This window comes from Giraffa tippelskirchi, chromosome 12, assembly GCF_054371585.1.
Source record: "Giraffa tippelskirchi isolate mGirTip1 chromosome 12, T2T-mGirTip1v1.2.pri, whole genome shotgun sequence".
Taxonomy (NCBI): domain Eukaryota; kingdom Metazoa; phylum Chordata; class Mammalia; order Artiodactyla; family Giraffidae; genus Giraffa; species Giraffa tippelskirchi.
The window spans coordinates 22,021,369-22,039,459 of NC_137286.1; the positions used below are offsets into that span (position 1 = coordinate 22,021,369).

The window sequence follows — 18,091 nt, forward strand, 5'->3', positions numbered from 1 at the left end:
AGGACAGGAAGCACTTCTTCCCTAGTCTACCCTTAAAACCCCCTCCACAATTACATTCCAGTCTAGGGACATGTTTTACTAGAGATTGGCAATTGAGGGCCGTGGGGGTGATAGGCAAGCTCATCCTGTGGAAAAAGGCTAAGCTTCCTCAACCAGTCTAGCTATTGCTAGCTATCGTCCTTTCAACTGCCAGGCTCTGGAACCCTGAGTTTTTCCAAATTAATGAATAATATCTGGATCTTATCTTCAACAATCTAAGCAGAAAAGAATATGAAATATAGATACATAATTACCTGCTTTTTCCAGTCTACTTTTAGCCAAACAAGCTGGTACTGGGAACTCCTTGCCACTGACTTTTACGTCCGTAGGGAATTAACACATTCCCACATTTCAACATCCGAGAACTTATATCTGAGGCTTTGGCTTTAGTGACATGTGGCTTGGGCTCAAGAGATTTGGGGCAGTTGTTTAGGTATCTCGCCACCTCTTACCTCTATGCCACCTGATTTCTATGGGACTGGGAAATCTCTGCACCCATGCCTTTACCCCACCCCTCTGCCTCCACTCCACAGACAGTTCTACATTTTTCACTCAGAGCCTAATACAATCCTATTCCTGGCACTGATTTCTGTTTTAGGGATTTCGTTGTTTCCAAGAAACAGAAAACCAACTCTGACTTAAGTAAAAGGGTGTTGTTACAAAGAATGTGAATAATTCAAATTGCAGGAAGTTCACCCGGGATTGGTCACCCTCTCTCCCTCACAGAGGCCTGTTATCTGGATTCTGCATACCTGCTTTGCTCCGTTTGAAGTCTGGCTTCCAAGATATCTTTGCAACCTGGTTTTGCTCGAGACTTTGAGCTCCATGTTGCCGTTAGCTTTGACCCAGCCCTTTGGTTCCGGTGTCCTGAGTTTGTTTCTTATTATTCAAAACCTGGAAAAAAAGGAGTTCACATTCTCAAGTTGGTCAGCTATCTGCCCTGGACCAGTTTTCTTTGGTTTTAGTATTAGGATCTTCAAGAACAGACACACTTGCCAAGCCTTATGGGGAAAAAAAACATGGATGCAGAACTTTGCCCCTGTGATCTCTGCCACATTATAAAGTTTTTAGCTCTTTAAGAGATACTTCTTATCCTGTAACTTTAACTGAAAACATTTTATGATTGTTAATCCTAGAGATACTAGTTGGGGTCGCTAGACAAAACTGCAGCTTTTTGGTTTCTTTTGAGCAACTATTTGTAAGGATTGATATTTCATGACTTTTAGTTTTTCTTAATTTTTCTCCCAGGGATAAAGAGAATTTTTTTTTTTTTTATAAATAGGATACAGCCCATTATATCTTTCAGTCCCCATGAGAGTCCATTGGACCCTTTTATTACTCTAATAATGTATCTTAGAGTAATATTATGGGATCTCAGTGATTTAATTTTATCCAATTTTTCTTACATCTTTTGAAATATTTTACTTTTTCATTATCTCAGGAATTATTTAATTATTACTAATGAATTATTCCCATGTAACTATTCTACAATAAATGATGATCACTATTAATCATCCTTAGTTTCCATATTGCATTTCCCCCAGTATTAACATCATCTTTTAAGAAAATATAAAATTCTAGAAAGACACCATCTTTTGAGTTTTCTTGTTTGTTTTTTTTAAAGGCCTTCAATGAATCCAGTTGCGAGTTTAGATGAGATTGGGCACATTTAGGGTGGTATGGCCTAGACCACAGTTGAGAGTTTAGAATTTTTCATTTTGACTATAATGACAAATATGAATAGGAGAAAATCAACAGAAGAATCTTCACAGTTATTAAGAGAATCAGAGGTGGATGCAAAGAGACAGAGGGTTATCTAGATCCTAATGATGTTGATGAAAGTGATCATCAAGGCAAAATCTCAGACTATGAGCCTTCAGGTGCATATTCTAAGTAAGTTTTTTCAAACTCAAGAATGGCTGAGTGAATCAGATATTTCTAAGAACAACAAGGAAATAAGGTATTCTCATCCAGTTACTCAACAGGAAGGGCTTCATTATGCAATAATTTAAGACAAGGACATGGAGCATCTAATTTTGCTAAGTGGATAGTTTGGGAGTATTTGTCCACTGTTTTTTATGTTTAGCCACCAAAATTTACTTGATATAGTTCCCAGGTGAAAAATGCTAAACACAGACTCAGATTTCATTTTCTTGGGCTCCAAAATGACTGGACGGTGACTGCAACCATGAAATTAAAAAATGGTTGCTCCTTGGTAAAAAAGCTATGACAAACCCAGACAGATTATTAATCCTGCTAAAAAGTAAAGACATCACTTTGCCGATAAAGGTCCGTACAGTTAAAGCTATGGTTTTTCCAGTAGTTATGTATGGATGTGAGAGTTGGCATAAAAAATGCTGAGTGCCGAAGAATTAATGCTTTTGAATTGTGGTGCTAGAGAAGACTGTTGAGAATCCCTTGGACAACAAGGAGATCAAACCAGTCAATCCTAAAGGAAATCAACCCTGAATATTCATTGGAAGGACTAGTGCTGAATCTAAAGCTCCAATACTTTGGCCATCTGATGCAAAGAGCTGACTCATTGGAAAAGATTCTGATGCTGGGAAACATTGAGGGCAGGAGAAGAAGGGGGCGACAGAAAACAGGATGAGATGGTTGGATGGCATCATCAACTCCATGGACATGAGTCTGAGCAAACTCCTGGAGATAGTGAAGGACAGGGAAGCCTGGCATGCTGTGGTCCGTGGGGTTGCAAAGAATTGGACATGACTGAGTGACTGAAGAACAACACAAACGTGACTAAAAATAAATAAATGATGTAGAAATGAAAAATTACTGGACTTGTCATTCTAATTATTCATACCTGTAAATCTAAAAATTAAAATTTTTTCCAATAATTGCCATCTTTCTTCAAAAAATTGTGTCAAAGTTTTTTAATATATTGCATTTTGGTAGTGCACATGCAAGAAGAATCAGAGTAACGATAAGCCAGCATCTAATTGAAATGTATTTGAAATCTGGAGTCAATATTTACAAGATGGGTGTTTTCCAGATTCATGCATGGCAGGTAATGACCAGTTACCTTCAACTGACACTGTCCATTTTAAGGGTCTATAACTTCAAAGCACCCCCCCCCCAAAAAAAGAAATAAAAATTGTGTTCACTATGCTTAAATTTTCAAAGTTCTAATTAGGCCATGCCTTTATACTTCTGTAAAATTATTCATAAAGTGACTTAAATATATATTGTTAAATTTTAAGATTAATCAGTGCACATGGTATTTTTCCTGGTATACTGAAAGTTGAGATATATTTTTCAAATATGAAGAGCTTTGTAAAATTCATATGCTTAATGGTAACTTTATAATAGTACCAAAGTAAAAAAAGTAATCACATATTTAGATAAGAACATAAAATCACTTTATAAGATTGTTTTTTAAATGGTTCCAAGAAATTTAAAGACATGAGGTCACTTTCCCACATACTTTCTCTAGGAAACTTTAGTCAAGAGGAATGAATAAAACCATGAGAAAATCCTTGGACTGCAAAATATTGACATGCTTCTGTTTTTTAAAACAGTAAACATTTAAGTTGCTGGCAAACTGCTTTCTATATGGAAAAAGTTGGGATACTTTAAAAAACAACCCATCCTTGTAGGACAAAACGCTTCAAATGTTCTTATTTTTTATAACTTGCACTTCCTGGTAAGCACAGAACTGGCTGAGAAATTTGATTTATTCTAAGTACTATTTTCGTGTCTTTAAGTGGCCTTTCTGGGATGACCTTAATCTACACTGCTACAAAACACTTGAAAAAATTTTCTAAGTTATAATTAAAAGTTTTAATATTGATATAAGGTTAGACTATCAAACAGAAGGAGTTAAGATAATAATAGATCTTTGTCATTCCAAAATTGTGAAATTAACCCCTTTTTAAAAAAAGTATGAACTATTTCAAACATACAGAAAAGTACAGACAATAATATATGAATCATTTCCCACTACACAGAATTAACAGGAGTTAACATTTGCCATACTTACTTCAAGCTTTTACTTTTAAAGGAAAAGGCCAAGTAGAGATATAGTGAAAATCAAATCAATCTCTCTCTCTCACAGAGGGTGCCACAATCCTAAAGTTGGTATGCATCATTTTCATGATATTTTAAAAATACTGATTTGTTTTTAGCATGTTATGTTTATCGTATCCTACTTAAAACTCGCTACTTTTCACTGAACACAGTTTTGAGTTTAACCATGTTAACTAATGTATATCTACTTTACCTATTTTAACTGTTAATTAATATTTCAAATATATGAATAAACTGGAGTTTATATGTTCATTTCCCAAATGAGGGATATCTAAATGGCTTCCACTCTTTTCACGTCTTGGCGGATACCCTGAATTATGTGTGGCAGCCTCTGGCATGGGTAGGTTTCCAAAACACATAGCTTCCAACCTTGGAAAACAAGCAACCCTAGAGATATGCTGGAATATAATTTTAAAAGAGGGATGTAAGTTAACCAGTTATTTAATATAGATAGAACCAGATATTTCAAGTGGTATACAGGAAAGTTTAACAAAGCATAAAATATATGCTCAATTTTTAACTGAAAATTCTGTTTCTTCTTGTACCACTCTAGCTGATTTAAACATTTAGAGCTTAACAGCATGAGAAATATCCTTTTAAATTCACTGTTGCTAAAGAACTTCAGCCTTCATATGGCAGCCTATTAAACAGCTTCTATTCACCACCTCTTTTTTATCCCTTGTTCTGGGAATTGTGATCTCATTTTATCTGTTTCAATAGAAAGACAAGTATAGATGACCTCTCGTGCCAATTAACAAATCTGGTGGGGGAAAAAATAAAAAATGATTGATGCTTGAAAAGTCATGGCCTCTACTTTTACTTGCCTTTATAAACAAAATCAGAAAAAAAAAAGGAATTGAAAAGACATTCTGTTAACCTTATTCTCTTGCCTGAGATGATCAGCCTAGTATAACATTATGATATAAAAGGAACTGTGGAAAATTCATTTATTTACTCAACTTGTATTAAAAAACAAGCACTATAAAGAGCCTGGGTATACAGTGATGCACAAAACAGGTGGAACTGCTGCCCTCAGAAGCCTTAAGCCGTATATGTCCTTATATACTGCACTGACAACAGCCCCAGTTACTTCTTTTCAAGAAAACTCAGGGGATCTGGAATCCCAAGAAGCATAACTAACATGATCAAGAGAAAGAAAATAACCAGAAAAGCTAATCATTAGGGTTTGTGTATCTATTATGCTGCTTTTGTATACAAATTACAGAAAACTTCTACTCAACTGGCTTAAACAATGAAGACATTTGTTATTGCACAAAAAGAGAAGTCCAAGATTGGTTAATCCACTAATTTCATTAAAGAGACAGATTCTTCCCATCTTTCTGCTCTGTCCCCCCATGAGCCTTCATGGGGGCAAGATGGCTGCCACACTTACAGGCATCACATCCAGGAAAAACAATGTAGGTAGGACAGCAGAAGATGTAGTCTTCTGACACTCCTCAAGTGTCTCTTTTTTCTGAGACTTTCTCTTTTTACATCTCATTGACCAGAACTGCAACACATACACCTTCCTAAACCCATCACTGCCAAGAGGAATTAAATTTGCAGGACTGGCTTAGAGTAATTTAGTTCAATTTAAAATACTGAGCACCCACATGCCAAATGTTCTCTACTCGTAGCTAAAGAAAAAATAAATGAACAAACCAAATAGATGACAAGTATTGTGTAAAGCTCAGGGACATACAGGCAGTGATGTAAATGGGAAATTAAAATCCCTGTGTTAAATAAATTGATCAAGAAATTTGTTTTTAATGTTTCCAAGTGACTGTGCTGGAAAACAAGATCAGTGTTGGGAGGTGCCTATGTCTCCATTAAGTCTTTCTTACAATTGCTTGCTCTCAGAAAAATAATTTCAAACCTGAAACTAATGGAAATAACACTTTAAGATTTTAAACTCTTATTCATTTCATCAGTTAAACATCATTACTGAAGGAACATTTTCTTCCCTCAAGAAATAAAAATATGTCCCTGACGCTGTTTTATATTGTGTCAACAAGCCAAATTTTAAGTTTTATGTCAATGATAGAATAGAAAGGATTATTTTTATATTAAATAATACTGCTGACAAGAGGGAAGTAATCCCTTTAATTTATGTTTTCAAAGTAACTTCTCATACAGTAATCTGAATTGCACCACATTCTTACTCTAGAAAGGGGTAACATGAGGCTTGATTCCTCATTTTTTAGATGTAAAAAAAATCTAATTTTTGTTACAAAAATTGTTGAAAGTTAAAAGATTTGCCCCGAGGGCTTCATGACCAAGTAGTCACAGAATCAAGATTAAAACCAAATTACTTCATTCCTAATCCAAAGGTTTTAGAGTAGTTTAACAAAGTTTCATGTAACTTAAAATTATGATATGCTAGGAACCCTTTAAAAGATTGTTTAAAAAAACTCAGAATTTCTCTTCTGAATAAATTCTAATATAATGTCTTCTTTAAGGCCATATCCTCTCCAATCTAGCCCCAGCTATTAGATCCCTGAAACCTAGGTACTTTGGATATATTAGGTTCAAAATGCTTCTTTTTCAAATGTTGCTATCACCTTCTCCTTATTGGAAGTTGCTATATATTCCATATAAACTCAGAATGCAGCAAGCCTTGGCCTAGGCATGTGTGTGAATTTATATCCTAGTTATATCTAGGCTTTCCTGGTGACTCAGACGGTAAAGCAACTGCCTGCAATGTGGGAGACCTGGGTTCTATCCCTGGGTCAGGAAGATTCCCTGGAGAAGGAAATGGCAACCCACTCAGTACTCTTGCCTGGAAAATTCCATGGATGGAGGAGCCTGGTAGGCTACAGTCCATGGGATCGCAAAGAGTCGGACATGACTGAGCAACCTCACTGGTTCACTGGTTACATCTTGATTCAGAAAGAGCCAAAAGTCAAATGAAAAAAGAATAAGAATACCTTAATGGGATCCTGGAGAAGGCAATGGCACCCCACTCCAGTACTCTTGCCTGGAAAATCCCATGGACGGAGGAGCCTGGTAGGCTACAGTCCATGGGGTCGCTAAGAGTTGGACACGACTGAGCGACTTCACTTCCACTTTTCCCTTTCATGCATTGGAGAAGGAAATGGCAACCCACTCCAATATTCTTGCCTGGAGAATCCCAGGGACGGCGGAGCCTGGTGGGCTGCCGTCAATGGGGTTGCACAGAGTCGGACACGACTGAAGCGACTTAGCAGCAGCAGCAACAGCAACGGGATCCTAGAGGACAAATTTGAGAAAAATCTCACTGGAAGGGTCACTGTATAGGAAAAATGACTCTTCCTACTTTCCTGGATTTTAGGAGGGTAAAAAGTGATAAAATGTTTTAAATATGTCACACTTGAGCCCTCTTTTTCGTAAGTGAAGTTTGGGTGATAGAAAACTAAAGAAAGCAACGGGTTCAGAGAACAAGACATTTCCTAACTAAAACTACAAGGAAGAAATAAAAATTTCCTCAAGAGGATGGTGACAAGCCATTTCTCCTTGGAAATGCTGATTTATTATACACGGCGATTATCCAGAGTGCAAAATTGACATCTCCTGTTCAGACCAGACTCCTCTGCCCATGGCATGCTCGAGTCCCACCAGTCCCACTGCTTAGCCGTCCTGAGTCTCCCACCAGACTCGACGCTTCAGAAACTCGACTCCTGATCTTTTCCTCTGACCCCTTCCAGTCACATCCTTCCCATCTCAGCAGTGGCCACTCCCATCTTTCCAGGCCCTCAGCTCAAAAACCACCTTTAGCTCCTTTTTTCTTTTTTTAATCTCCCACATTCAGTTTGTCAGAAAATTCTGTTGTCTCTTCAAAACATATTCAAGATCCAACCATTTCTCTTCACTTCACCACTGCACCCCAGCCTGAGCCACCATCACACGGAGTCCCTGGGTAACAGCGAAACCCCCCAGGGGTCTGCCTGCCTCTGCCCCAGCACGTCAGCCTGTGTTTTCAACCCAGCAGCCAGAATGATCACTCAGATCACATCACCAGTGTGACCTCATCAGTTCCCATCAGCCACTTCTTTGCCAAGAGCCTTACAGTGGATCCTTGGTTCACTCAAGAGAGAATCTGCAGGACCTGCCTGTCTTCTTTCTTCCTTCTCTGACCATCTCCTCTCCACCCCTTGGTCCAGACATACCTGGTGCCTCACTGCCCCAGTATGCTCACCAAACGCCTACCTCCCGGCCTGGAACATTCTTCTTCAGATGACTGTCCCACATGCTCTGCCCCTCTTTGCTCAAACCTCACTCTCAAGGACGTTAACATGCCAGAAAAAACACCAGGCAACATTTAAATGTTAATTTCAGGTAAGCAATAAATAGCCTCTTAGGTACCCAATACTTCCATGTTTATCTGAAATTCACATTTAACTGGCTAGCCTTTTGTTTTGTTTTCTTCTAAATCTGGCAACCCTACAAACGGCTGCTACCCCGACCCAAGTACATCCTGCCTTCCTTCTACCCCTCAATTCCAGATTTCTTCTCACCTGCCCTATTTTTTTTCCCCCCATTGCTCCTAACATTGTTTCTTCTTACCAACTACATAATTTACTTAAATATCACATTTATTGTCTGCTCCCTCCTCTGGAAAAATGATCTACATGTGAACAGCTCCAGCATAAAAGCAAATTTAATTTGTGATCAAAAATTTTTATTTCTCAGCACATTTTGAAGGGTCGTAAGTTTATGAAAACACTTGAGAAAACATAGGCACTGCTATCTCTCCATTCTTACTATTTTCACATGTTAAATACATATGCACATATGTTAATATAATTGATTTCCACTTAACACTAACATCTGCTGTAAACTGTAGAAAAGAGGTTTGTCTTCCAAAAAAATAAACCAGACACATAAGTGACAAAATTGAAAATTCCCATGGGGAAAACAATTACCTTAAAAAAACAAAACCCAGGGATGTCCCCAGTGATTCAGTGGCTAAGCCTCCACACTCCCAATGCAGGAGACCCAGGTCCCATCCTTGGTCAGGGGACCAGATCCCGCATGCTGCAACTAGGAAGTTCACAGGCCACAACTGGAGATCCCATGTGCCACAACTAAGACCCAACGCAGCCAAATACATAAATATTTTAAAAAATCCAAACACTGTGATTGAATTTCCCAATTATGTCTTTTTTTGATAGCAGCCAAATAGAGATATATATTTTAAATTAATAAATGAATTTTTTTTGCAGCAACATGGCCACCATCTGTTGAATTCTACTGCTTAATAAAAGCTATGGAATGTGTGACCTCCTTGTTCTTCGTGATTCCTTCATATACTTATTTGTTCAGCTTACAACTGTGGTTTAGCTGCTGTGTGTAGAGCCCTGTGTTAGGTGATGGGGAGAGGGGAGTGGGAGGAGGACACTGGAGAGAGAAGGACCCCAGTCCAAAAGACCTGGGAAATCAGCTTAAGGGGCCGGGAGAAGGAGGGAAATGGCCCTGTCGGACTTGCTCCTTAGAAAAATGACTCTGGTTTCTGACCACAGTGTGGAGAGTAGATTACTATAGTTATTAACTACATTACACTTGACTAAGAACTTATTATTATAAACAGGGTCTTAACCTTAAACCTCTAGGCTTCCAAGTAAAAATTTCAGAGAAGGGATGCTTGGAAGAAACCATGGTAGATCTGTTTTAAATATCACAGTCTATTCAAATGTAGTTTATTTGAAGTTATTTAAATAGCAAACATCTGCAGTTGTATTCGATTCTATGAATTTCAACTAACAGAGAAGAGTAGAGTCTAAACTGGAGAAAAAGGAAGAAAGAGCTGATGTGAACTAACAATAGGGAGGATCTACTCAAATCAGACAAAGGATGAAGGCCTCATGCATTATCTCATTTAATCCTTAAAACAGGCTGAGAAAGTCTTGGATTATTACCCTTATTTGCAGACAATGGATCTGAGACTGAGAAAGGTTAAGTCTTGCCCTCTGTACAGGGCAGAGTTGGCTAACCTGCCCTCACTCTCTAAGCCCACGTTCTTTTCTTTACAAAAAGCTGCAAATACATTCACAGTACAGCTAAGTTAGACAGAAAGAAGATGGGTTGAGGAAAGGCTGAGGTAACCTTGAATAGCAAGAGAATAAAAGGGGGAAGATGTTCAGCTAGAGTAAAGGCAAAAATTTGATTGGAAAAAAAATTATGAGGAATTATCCTTTTGATAAGAGCAAAGAAAGGCAAATTTTCTTCTCAAATGAAGAGATATAGAGTGATGGAGAGCATCAGTTTTGAATTTTTTTTGGAATATGACAAGTACAGCCATAAATATAGTTTCTATTGAACTACAGAATTCAAGAGATGTTCTTCTTGCTGAGGTACTACTACTAAAAATAAAATGCTCCAGAGAAGAAATCCAGTTATTAAGTCATTTAACACAACCTCTCTCACATAGCCTGGTATTTGTCACTGGTCAAGGAGGTTTGATGAGCAGACAGATCCTCTGAAAGTCAGCTGTTTGAGTGCATTGGTTGCCCAGCAGGGTAACATTCCTTGCTACAGGGAACAGAGGGTCTTCTGTCTCCAAAAGGAGCTTTCATCTAGGTTTGTGACAAAAATTCTAGAATACAGACTCTCTTTGGCCAGAGAGCCAGTCACTCTGAAAAATCACTTCATGCCCTTTCAAAGACACAGGCTAATCCAGGCCCGGGGCGCAGCTGGTGGTGACCCACATATTGAAATTCCAGGAGCACAGGAAATGGCAACTTCTTGAACCAGCCTCCCTACTACCTGGTGGAGATCTTGCATTAATATGTATGGTTGCATCATGACTCACTCACCCCATGAACTGGCCAGTCAGCTACCAAATCTCTAGGCAATGGATCACAGATTTGTTGAGATTCGACAGAGAGGGTGAGAGGGGAAAAGGCTGGCCTAAGGGTAACCCAGCTCACCAGGAAGCAGGTCAATCTATTCAGGTTAAGAGGATGGGGCTGAGTAATATTCCATTGTGTATATGTACCACAGCTTCCTTATCCATTAGTCTGCTGATGGACATCTAGGTTGGAATATTACTCAGCCATTAAAAAAAATACATTTGAATCAGTTCTACTGAGATGGATGAAACTGGAGCCCATTATACAGAGTGAAGTAAGCCAGAAAGAAAAACAACAATACAGTATACTAATGCATATATATGGAATTTGAAAGATGGTAACGATAACCCTATATGCGAGACAGAATAAGAGACACAGATGCATAGAACAATTTTATGGACTCTGAGGGAGAAGGTGAGGGTGGGACGTTCTGGGAGAATAGCATTGAAACATGTATATTATCATATGTGAAACAGAACACCATTCCATGTTCGATGCATGAGACAAGGGCTCAGGGCCGGGGCAATGGGATGACCCAGAGGGATGGGATGGGGAGGGAGGTGGGTGGGGGGTCCAGGAAGGGGAACACATGTAAACCCATGGCTGATTCATGTCAATGTATGGCAAAAACTATTACAATATTGTAAAGTAATTAGCCCCCAACTAAAATAAATAAATTTATAAAAAAAAAAAAAAAAAAGAGGATGGGGCTGCATACCTCAGGGACCAAGGAGTTTTGTGACCATAGTCACTTCTCAGTGTTTCTCAAAGAATTGTTGAGGTATTATGAAAAGTAGGTATTAGGAGTCAGGCCAGAAACTAACGCTTACTTAACAAGTTTTCCACTGACTATATCTGAACAGGTTAAAAACCGCTTAGCTGAATGAAGTGATCATACATATATTCATACTGCACAATTGTACTTATTTCACATGCTAGCAAGGCAATGCACAAAATCCTTCAAGCTAGGCTTCAACATGTACTTCCAGATGTACAAGCTGGATTTAGAAAAGGCAGAGGAACCAGAGATCAAACTGTCAACATCTGTTGGATCATAGAAAGGGCTAGAGAATTCCAGAAAAACATCTACTTCTGCTTCATTGACTATGCTAAAGCCTTTGACTCTGTGGATCACAACAAACTATGGAAAATTCTTAAACAGATGGGAATACCAGACCACCTGACCTGCCTCCTGAGAAGCCTGTATGCAGGCCAAGTAGCAACAGTTACTTGGACATGGAACAATGAATTGGTTCAAAATTGGGAAAGGAGTACGTCAAGGCTGTATATTGTCATCCTGCTTATTTAACTTATATGCAGAGTACATTATGTGAAATGCCAGGCTGGATGAAGCTCAAGCAGGAATCAAGATTGCCAGGAGAAATATCAATAACTTCAGATATGCAGATGACACCACTCTAATGGCAGAAAGTGAGGAGGAACTAGAGAGTCTTTTGATGAAAGTGAAAGAGGAGAGTGAAAGAGTAAAAGAGCTGGCTTAAAACTCAACATTCAGAAAACTAAGATCATGGCATTCGGTCCCATCACTTAATGGCAAATAGATGGAAACAGTGAGAAACTTTTTATTCTTTTTGGACTCCAAAATCACTGCAGATGGTGACTGCAGCCATGAAATTAAAAGATGCTTGCTCCTTGAAGAAAAGCTATGTCAAATCTAGACAGCGTATTAAAAAGCAGAGATATCACTTTGCTGACAAAGGTCCATATAGTCAAAGCTATGGTTTTTCCAGTAGTAATATACAAATGTGCAAGTTGGACCATAAAGTAGGCTGAGTGCTGAAGAATTGATGTTTCCGAACAATGAGGCTGCAGAAGACTCTTGAGAGTCTCTTGGACTGTAAGATCAAACCAGTCAATCCTAAAGCAAATCAACTCTGAATATCCACTGGAAGGACTGATACTGAAGCTGAAGCTCCAATACTTTGACCACCTGATGCAAAGAGCCGATTCATTGGATTCCCTGATGCTGGGAAAGACTGAGGGCAGGAGGAGAAGGGGATGACAGAGGATGAGATGGTTGGATGGCATCATCGACTCAAAGGGCATGAATTTAAACAAACTCTGGGAGATAGAGAAGGACAGGGAAGCCTGGTGCGCTGTAGTCCATGGGGTTGCAAAGAGTTGGACATGACTGTGACTAAGCACACACTCACGTAAATATAATATATACACATACAGGTACACCCTTCTCATGGGGCAGGCATAGTGTGAGCCATGTATGAGCTTTTCTAAATATGGGTGGATGTTTTTGTGCCTTTCTACTTAGTTAATAAAGCAGCTAAGAAAAAAGATGAAAAAGGAAATGAGAGGGTAGAGAGGCAAGGCCAAACTTACTAATTCTTTTTGCCCCCATCTGGCCTCTTGGGGCTTATAGACAGCATCACATAGGCAGGCCAGCCAACCATAAATCAGTACACCTGTGTCCTTGAGGCAGCTTTTACTGAGGAGTTTATTTTTGTTTAAACACTTGAAGTCCAACTAGCATTTGCTCCCTGGAAATGGAACAGGTAGGGGGCAGGGAGGTCTTTGAACATTCCGATGCAGTAAAGCCACCGCCAGTACCCTGGAGGAGAACAGGGGGGAAGAGAGATATTCCCACTGCCAGAGAGTTCTGCAGATAATAAAAGTGAAGACTGTGACTTGCAGCAGGTTTTAACATATCTGGCACAGGGCTTGACTAGGATCTTTCAATGTCTCTTCCTTTGCAGTTATGCTATTAGCTTTCAGAATATCCTGCATGGGGGAGACACTTTTCTTCAATCCATTCTATTTCTCAATTACTAAAGAGCTTTGAGTTTAAAAGTTCACCCCCAAACCCATCATGGTGCCGTCTCAGGCGTCCCCCATGTCTAATGGGTAGTAAGGAGATCACTCTTTCAGACACTATAGTACACGTTACTTAAACACTCAGCTTCCCTATTTCACATGGGGAATAGGCTATGCAATAAATCTATCTGATCCTTTATTGTCTGCCTAGGGAATGTATGCAGGGTTCTCATCTTTGCTATAGGAACAGATTTCTTCTTTGCTGTGTAGAAAGCGATTCATCTCTAGGAGGCTAATTTCTTATAGTTGAGTGCAGGATCTTAATAAATAAACCAAAAAGTGAAGTGCTGTTTTGAACAGCCCTCACACCAGCAGGAAGAATCAGTGAATGAGGAACCATAGAAGACTGTTCACTCCATATGCATTTACTCCAAAATGCTATTTAGATCAGCACTGGATATTTTTTTTTAGTAAATTATAAGTGATTCTTCTTTCTGTATTAATTAAGAACATACACTACTTCTGAAGTGTTTTAACTCCCCCAGTGCCAAGCTTAAGTCCTCTGGATTAATCCTGATTCATGAAGAGCTTTGAAAACATAACAATGGTAAGCAACAACCCAGAGTGATTAAGGAATCAAGATGTGTGCAGGTGCTCGTTAAAAAAAAATGCACTGAAAGATGGCAAATGGGAATTAGAAAGAGCCCAGACATACCGTCAGAACGAGCTAAAAATTTAAGGCTTTGAACATGTTAGATTTACATCACATCACATGTCAGAAGCTGCTGTGGGAGGGAGGGAGGTATGAAGAACATGAAAGATGCAAGGTTTTTAGCAGAGGGCCTAGCACAGACTTAGTCCTCGAAAAAAAAAAAAAATAGCATGAGATAAGTGGAAAACATTGACAAAAAATAGGGATGGAAAGAAAATAGTTTTTCTGTGATCATTTTAGGTAGTTTTACAGCATCAAGGTATCTTTTGTCCAGGCTGGTAACATCTGATGAGATGTCTTAGGTATACATATTAGTCTATATCAGAACATATTAGTATTTTCCAGAGAAACAGGGTCAATAGCATAGACAGAGAGATAGGCAGACAGGCAGATAGATACTGGGTAGGCCAAAAAGTTCACTTGGGAAATGAACATCATAAGATGTGCAAAACATCTTATGGAAAAACCCAGATGAACTTTTGGACCATTCCAATATTAAGAGAGATTGGCTCACATGATTCAGGAGAATGAAGTCCAATAATCTGCCATCTGCAAGTCAGAGGCCTAGGAAAGCTTCAGTGGTGGTTTATCTTTAGTCCAAATCCAAAGGACTGAAAACCATGAGGATCCAGGTCCAAGAGCAGGAGATGGATGTCCCACAGTTCAACAGAGAACAAATTTGCCCTTCCTACACCTTTCTGTTCTATTCAGGCCCTCAACAGATCAAATGATGCCCACATGTAATGGTGAAAGCAAATTTCTTTACTCAGTACAATGATTCACACAGTAATCTCTTCCAGAAACACCCTCACAGACACACCCAGAAATACAGCCCAGTCAATTTGACACATAAAATTAACTATCATCTATGGTATAACTCTCCACTTACACAGCTCACTTTTTAATCCAAGCAATCAAATCATTCCTACACCAGTATAATATTCCCTTTCTGCAATACAAACCTATTAATTAATGCATAGGCTTTCCTCAGTTCAGAGAACTCATGGCCAATGGCTTTCTCCAAAGCAGTTCTGAAAGAATGTGACTGGATTTTCAGCCTAGATCCTGTAAATTGAAGGTTTCCCTGTTAGGGGAGGGGACAATCACCATGTATTCATGATACTGAAGTGTCTTATAAGAAACAGAACCAGGACCCAAAACCCATCTCTCAGCATTTCCCAGTAATGATCTCCCCAACAGTCTCATGGCTGCAAAAGTAATCTCAATGAGTCCTCCTATTATGGGAGAAGAATAGCCTCAGAAAAACTAAGTGTTCCAGATTTTGCCTTAATTTTATCTCAACATGCAAGGTTTCTTCATTAAGTTTTTGTTTGTTTTTTGGCTGTGCACAGTACGTCAGATCTTAGTTCCCTGACCAGGGATTGAACACAGGCCCACAGCACTGAAAGCATAGAGTCCTAACCACTGGACCACCAGGGAATTCCCTATTAATAGGTTTTTCATGGCAGAGATGACTAGCTTAAGACTCTCTTAACAAACACCCATTAGAAAGCTTAAACAGTGTTTCTCTTGGCCTCTCTCAAGGTAAGGCCCTAGCCACCGGTTCAGCACTGATTTTTTAAAACTAAATAAATACTTACTTTGCTCTTGGGATAGTCAATGTTCACTTTTATCTGGCATAACTGAGCAATTGGATTTTTAGAGAATGAAAACAAATACATGCTAATGTTATGACATAATCTCTCTAGAAAGGAACAAACCATATCAAAACTATCTCCATTGCAGACCTTTAATTAAACTATGCCTGTGCTGGACAAAATACTCATCACAACTGGGAACAGAAAGGTATTGTTTCAAACCTATTATGCACAAATCATCTAATTTTTTCAAGGTTAATGAGTGTAATTTCCCCATCTTTGGTTACTAAAGGGGGTATATATGATGAACAAAACTTAACAGTTCATCCATTTCATTTCTGTTGCTGATTCACTCACATTTGTTTGGCTTTTGTGTCCATGTAATTGATTTGTATAATACTGTCCAAGCAGATGGGCAACTGCTCATGACCACTTGCAAACCATTTAGGTTATTACTGTACTGATGTTTATTCAAGGCCAAATGGAGAGAACATAAAGGTGTGATGTTCAACTTAGCATAACAATATCATGAAAAATCTATTTGGTCTCAGCAGTGAAATAGAGACTCCCTACCAATCAGTTTCATAAGTGCAAGTGAATTGCTTCTGTCCATGTGGTAGACTAGCCACCCAAATTAATCATGGCACAGTGTTCTAGCTTCACAATATACTGCAAACCCTCCAAGAACACTTATAAAAGGACAGTCATCTCCAATGCTACTTGATGTTAAATTTCACAGTGAAGACTTCTTATACTTTGAATCACGGATAAAAAATTATAACCATCTGTTAAAAGTAAGTAAATAGATAAATGTTTGATAACCCAGAGAGCCATCATCCACTCAAATTAGTTCATGGATAGCACTGATTCTAATTTTTTTCAATGAACAGATATTTTCCACTTTAGTAATATACTATATTGAATCTCATACCTTTATTATCTTGCTTTGAATTATAATTAGTACCATTAAAATGGGAAGATCCCTTGGAGGAGGGCCTGGCAACCCACTTCAGTATTCTTGCCTGGAGAATCCCTTGGACAGAGGAGCCTGGTGGTCGATGGTCCACAGTGTTGCAGAGAATAGGACATGACTGAAGCGACTTAACATAGCAGCACCATTGATACCACAATGTCTGTTCAGAACCTTTCAGTTTTCTTTCTTAGAAATTTACAATGTGCATGTGTATATATATATATACATATATATATGTATATATATGTATATATATATGTATATATATATGTATGCATATGTATGTATATGTATGTATGTGTATATGTATGTATGTGTGTATGTATAGTGTGTGTGTGTTTAGATCTGACATTTGGATGAACCTAAACACATTTAAGGGCTTCCCAGATGGCTCAGTGGTAAAGAATCCACCTACCAGTGCAGGAGATGCAAGAGACATGGTCTCAATCCCTGGGTTGGGAAGATCCCCTATAGGAGGAAATGGCAACCCACTTCAGTATTCTTGCCTGGAAAATCCCACAGACAGAGGAGTCTGGCAGGCTACAGTCCGTGAGGTCACAGAGTTGGACACAACTGAGCAACTGAGCACACACACATACACACACACAGAGAAGTAATGGGCCAGAGTTTTCACACGTAAACACTGAGACATTCTTCCCTTTATTTATGCCAGAAAAAGCTAATTGAAGCTGTTTCACCAAAATCCAGATCAGTTATAAATGCTTTGGAAGGACTGGAAAGACGTTTTCGTTTTTATCCTGTGCTAACAATCAACCAAGTCTATAATGCAGACTAGAGAGGTCAAGACACTTCAGATATGTGCAAAAGAAGGCCAAGCTTGGAAATGTGGATACCTGAGTGATGGGAGGAAAAGCAAATGATCTCTAACCTGGAGTAAAGATCACTGTGACTGAGATCTATTAGAGATTCACCAATACCATTTTGTTTCTCTAGAAGTTAAGGAACACTACACTTCTCAACCTCCTTTGCAGTTAGATAGGGACCATTTAACCCAGTTCTGGCCAATGGAATGTGGGTGGAAGTGATATAAGCTATAGACATAATGTAAACCATTTTCTGGACTGGCCATAACCCATTTGGTCTCTTC

At 38.8% G+C, this 18,091-nt stretch overlaps 1 long non-coding RNA gene across 1 annotated transcript in view; it reads right to left on the reverse strand.

Moving 5' to 3' along the window:
• The window catches only part of LOC145528827 (uncharacterized), a 103,557-nt gene that overhangs the window by 26,152 nt on the left and 59,314 nt on the right, over window positions 1–18,091 (reverse strand). Inside the window, exon 2 of the long non-coding RNA XR_014070726.1 lies at window positions 792–933. This is a non-coding gene — a long non-coding RNA (uncharacterized LOC145528827). The remainder of the gene's footprint in view (window positions 1–791; window positions 934–18,091) is intronic.